The sequence below is a fragment of the Microtus oregoni genome, unplaced genomic scaffold (assembly GCF_018167655.1).
Source record: "Microtus oregoni isolate MIOR12 unplaced genomic scaffold, Mior012 000060F_005, whole genome shotgun sequence".
Classification (NCBI taxonomy): domain Eukaryota; kingdom Metazoa; phylum Chordata; class Mammalia; order Rodentia; family Cricetidae; genus Microtus; species Microtus oregoni.
Genome location: NW_024543840.1, coordinates 255,983 through 261,840, shown reverse-complemented (window position 1 = coordinate 261,840; position 5,858 = coordinate 255,983).

The window sequence follows — 5,858 nt, the reverse complement described above, 5'->3', positions numbered from 1 at the left end:
GCTTAGTCATCAGAGAAATGCAAATCAAAACAAGTTTCTAGAAACAAGGAGACAGTTCATAATGTTTCTTTCTTCTTTTCTTCCTTCTTTTTTTTTTTTAATTTGGGATGGGGGCCTCTCTCCAAAACCTGGGAATTCACAGAGGTACACCTGTCTCTGTCTCTTGGATGATAGAATAAAAGATGTGCACCACAGTGACAATCCAACTAAGTTTTTAGTATCTCATTCTGTTAATTTCATGTACATTTAGTTTCATTTCAAATTTTGTTTGTATCTCTTGGTCTGCACCCAAGTGTGTCCTTGGTGGGGGGGGGGGCAGGGAAGGTGCCCTATTTCAGAACATTTTACTTAACTTTTATTTGAGACAGTCTTTCCAGTTGTGTAGAACTTAGTTTCATTTCAAATTTTTAATGACCAGGAAGGATGAAAGCATTCAAAAGGACTGGTTCCATATCTGGCAGAGAGGCAGGTGGATCTCTGGGAGTTTGAGGCCAGCCTGGTCGACGAGAGCTAGTTCCAAAGACAGGCTCCAAAGCAACAGAGAAAACCCTGCCTTGAAAATCAAAACAAAAACACAAACAAAAATAAAAAACATAAATTAAATCTGTGTGTGTGTGTGTGTGTGTGTGTGTGAGTGTGTGTGTGTGTGTGTGTGTGTGTGAGAGAGAGAGAGAGAGAGAGAGAGAGAGAGAGAGAGAGAGAGAAATGATTAAACAGGAAATAAGAAAAAAACCAAAACCATAATGTCACCAAGATGACAGCCTGTTTTATATAGTGAGTTAAAGGTATTATACAGAGAAACCCTGTACCAAAAAAAAATAAAAGAAGAAAACAGAAAAAAAACAAGGAAGGAAGAAAAGAAGGAAAAAAGGAAAGAAGGAAGAAAAACTGGTGTTTTCCTTTTTTTCTTTGTTTATCTCAGGTTTTTTTTTTTTTTATTGCTGCCGCAGCAGCAGTATATTTTGGGCAGCTGCCTAGCTGGGTAATGGTGGCAGCACATTTCTTTATTCTCAGTTCTCAGCCCTCAGAGATCAGGAGAGGCAGAGGCAGGCAGATCGCTGTGAGTTTGAGGCTACCTTGTTCTGCAGGCAAAGCGACGACAGACACAGAGAAACTAAAAGTGTGTTTAGTACAGGCCTTTTATTCCGGCACTAGGAGGCAGAGGTAGAGGCAGGGGCAGCTAGATCTCTGTGAGTCTGAGGCCAGCCTTGTCTACAAAGTGAGTTCCAGGGCAAACAAGCATACAAAGGGAATCCCTATGTAGAAAAACCACAAATAAACAAATAATAATAATGATGATGATGATAATAATCTAAGAGCTCAATTAATTGACTTCACCCACAATTCAAAAATTAAAAAATAAAACAAAGAGTGTGTCTGACCGATCAGTGAAAGGACTATGTGGGCCAAGGGGCTGCCACAATTATGGATTGGTGAGAGGGAGGAAAGGAGGGAGGCAGCAAGGGCAGTTCCCAGTCACCTAAATGCCTTTCAAAGACATTTCACCATGGCAACCACTCGCTTGCTTTCTTGGGGTTTCTTTTCTTCAGTAGTTGTGTTTGTACAACCTACCCCACACCCCACTTCTCATCCTAAATACAGAGTCTGAGAAAATTAAAGCAGCTGTGGAAAAATTCCCACTTGGATATCTTTTCCTGCCCAGTAAAACAAAAACGACTATAACAGGGCTGGAGAGATGGCTCAGAGGTTAAGAGCACTGACTGCTTTTCCACAGGTCCTGAGTTCAATTCCCAGCAACCACATGGTGGCTTACAACCATCTATAATGAGACCTGGTGCCCCCTTCTGGCTTGCAGGCACACGTGGAAGGAATGCTATACACATAATATAATAAATAAATTAAAAAAAAAAACGACTATAACAAAAATATGCATATCTAAAAAAAACAAAAAAAATAAAAATAATACATATCTAAGCAGACCAATCAAGTTGTAGCCTCACCCTTTATATTATTTATTTATTTATTTATTTATTTATTTATTGGCTTTTCAAGACAAGTTTTCTCTGTAGCTTTGGTGCCTGTCCTGGAACTCCCAGAGATTTGCCTGCCTCTGCCTCCAGAGTGCTGGGATTAAAGGCGTGCGCCACCACTGCCCGCCTTAGACTCACCCTTTAATGGTTCAGCAAGGAGTTCTAGCTGTTAGGAAGGGCTGGTGACCTTGAACTTTACTAGTCTCTGAAATCTGCCTTCTCACTTTTACCAGGTGCCCTCAGGGACAGGAGTGGAGGCCAGGGCCTGTAGCTTTGGCTTGTACATTTACTTCAATTTTAATTTTTTTGTCTTGTTTTTCGAAACAGGGTTTCCCTGGGTAACAGTCCTAGCTGATCTGGAACTAGCTCTTGTAGACCAGGCTGGCTTCCAACTCCCAAGAAATTCACCTGCCTCTGCCCCCTGTGTGCTGGGAATAAAGGCATGTGCCACCACCACATTTATTTAAACCTCTCTCTCGGTGTGCCTGTGTATGTGGGGGAGACAGGGAAGGTGTCATATTTCCAAACATTTTCATAACTGCACTTAGCACTGCACTCTTTTACATTTTATTTTACTTTTAGTTGAGACAGTGTTTCCAGTTGTGTAGTTTAATTTCAATTTCTTAAAGAATTTTTTTTTATGATTTATTTAACCATGCATGTGCTGGGATTTGAACCCAATTTCTCAGGAAGAGCCAAGAAACTAGCTCTCCAGGCTCTTAATTTAAAAGTTTATTTATGTGTCTCTGGGTGTGCCTGTGCCTGTGTTTGTGTTTGGTGTGTGTGTGGGGGGGGTATAGTTTGACCTCACCAGATGAAGGCATTCAAGAGCACTGGCTCCATATCTGGCAGAGGCAGGATCTCTGGGAGTTTTAGGCCAGCCTGGTCTACAAGAAAGGAGCTAGTTCCAAGAACAGTCTCCAAATCAGCAGAGAAACCCTGTCTCATAAAGCAAAACACAAAACCAAACAAGAAATAAATAAATTGAGAGAGAGAGAGAAAGCGAGAGAGAGAGAGAGAGAGAGAGAGAGAGAGAGAGAGAAGAAATGTGGATTTACAGATAGGAAATAAGAATAAAAAGAGAACGTTACCAACAAGACAGCCTGGTCTATAAACTGAGTTCCAGGACAGCTAGGGCTGTTACACAGAGAAATCGTGCCTCAAAAAATACTAAAAGAAGAGAAAAAAAAAAAAAAAAAAGCAAGCAAGCAAGAAAATGCAGGGTTTTTTTCCCCTTTTTTATCTTTGTTAATTCCAGGCCATTCATTTTAATTTTACTTTTTCTTTTAAGATTATATTTTCAGGGGCTGTAGAGATGGCTCAGAGGTTAAGAGCACTGACTGTTCTTCCAAAGGTCCTGAGTTCAATTCCTAGCAACAATATGGTGGCTCACAACCATCTGTAATGGGGTCTTCTGGCCTGCAGTCATGCATGGAAGGAGTGCTGTATACATAATAAATAATTAATTTAAAAAAAAGATAGTATTTGCAGCATAAGTGTTCAGAAAGAAGAAGTCCTGGGCCATGTAGTAAAATAGTTTGTCTGAAACACAAATAAAAAGACAGGTCCTGTCTCAAAAAACAAAAAACAAAAAAAAAAAAAAATTAAAATGTGAAATAAAACAAAGAAGGGGCTTTTTGTTTTGTTTTGTTTTCTATGAAACCTGAAAATGGCTGAATTCAACAATTATCCAACTTCAGCAAGAAGGTACTGTTTCCCAGCTTCAACCAGAAAACAGCAAATATGCACATCTAGGCCCTGTCAACAGAAGAGGGCACTAGATTTCCACCATGTGGTTTCTGGAAAGTCCAGAAATTCCATCTCTCCATTTCTGATTCTTTCAATCACTGCAGGCAGGCCTGCATTTAGTGAGAGAGTGGACACCACTCCTCGTTCCTTCCTGTTTCTCACGTGTTCATGTCTCACGTGTTCATGTCATAAACACGCGCACATGTGTTTATGGGGTGGCTTTTGAACTAACCAAGATGACTGGTTCCATATCTGGCAGAGAGGCAGTTGGATCTCTGGGAGTTTGAGGACAGCCTGGTCGACAAGAGCTAGTTCTAAGACAACAGAGAAACCATGCCTTGAAAATCAAAACCAAAACACAAACAAAAATAAATAAATAAATAAATAAATAAATAAATGAATAAATACATAAAATAAAACATGAATTAAATGAGAAAGAGAGAGGGAGAAGAAATGTCAATTTGTCAATTTTCAGACCAGAAATAAGAAAAAACAAAACCATAATGTCACCAAGATGACAGCCTGGTTTATATAGTGAGTTAAAGGTATTATACAGAGAAACCAAAAATAAAAAATAATAAAAGAAGAAAACAGGAAGGAAGGAAGGAAGGAAGGAAGGAAGGAAAAATAGGTGCTTTCCTTTTTTTCTTTGTTTATCTCAGGTTATTTATTTTTATTTAATTTTTTTCTAAAATTGCAGCAGCAGCAGTATATTTTGGGCAGCTGACTACTATCATGGAAGCGTTCAGAAAGAAGTCCCGGGCCGTGTAGTGAGATAGATTGTCTGGAGCATAAATAAAAAGCCAATTCCTGTCTCAAAAAAAGAAAAAAAAATCAAGTTAAAATGTGAAATAATAAAATAAATAAGGGTGGTTTTTTTTGTTTCTTGTTTTTTTTTTTTTGTTTGTTTTTTTTTTTTGCAATGAGTGAATTCAAGTCAACAACTTTCAGTTTCCCAACTCCAACAGGAAAGGCTGCAGATATCCATATCAAAGAGGTCCAGTGGAGCTGTAGCCACACCCTTTAATGCTTGTGTCCCAAGGACACAGAGTTTAGGAAAGAAATGATCTTGATCTTTTTTTCAGGAGATCTGAAAACTCAAAACAGCAACCAAACACACACCAAGTAGGAAGAAATGACAGAGAGGCAGGGGGAGTTCAAGGCCAGCCTCACCTACCAAGGACATTCCAGGACTGTTCCCTAGATAAACCCTGTCTCACAAAACCAACCAAACACACACACACACACACACACACACACACACACACACACACAAAACCCAGAAGAATAAGGAAAGTGTTCCTGAAACACCACAAACCAGCTAGATTGCACTTAATAGCAATCAAAAGTGGGTGAAATATAAAATGGAGAGAAATTCTTTGATGAAATCCAACCCTCTTTCTTGGTCAAAGCTGTACAGCCAATAGAACTAGAGGGAGGGAACATGTGTCCATCTCTCAATAAAAAAAGAAAAAAGGCTAGAATCTCACTGTGAGCGTAAAAGATGAAAATCTTACAGCTGACACCATCCAGTCTCAAGTTAGAAAAACTTGAAACAATGCAACAGGAGACAGCCAGTTTCCCAATGAACTCTTGCTATTCTCCAGGGGAAGTTTTGTTCCTGAGGGTTTTTTTTTTTTTTTTTTTTTTTTTTGATTTTTCGAGACAGGGTTTCTCTGTAGCTTTGGAGCCTGTCCTGGCACTAGCTCTTCTAGACCAGGCTGGCCTCGAACTCACAGAGATCCACCTGCCTCTGCCTCCCAAGTGTTGGGATTAAAGGCATGCGCCACCACTGCCCGGCTCTGAGGGTTTTTGGAACAACTAAAATCCCTCTTATCTTTTTGTTTTGTTTTGTTTTCCATGCCCCCTCAGAGGACACCTGGATGTTTTTTAAGGATTTGGTTTTATTTTATTTAAGTATTTTGTTCCTCAGACATAACTCTGAAAACACTAATACGTAATAGCCAGTTTCTATTCAGTTCAGTTCAGATTTTTACCAAAACCTCCTGTCTGGCATGTCTCTGTCTTTGTTGAGTTCCTGTACTTACAGAAGCCAAGAGATAGCTGGCAGCCATCCATAGAAAATGCCCTCTCCCTTTGAACACGGCCCTCCTTTGG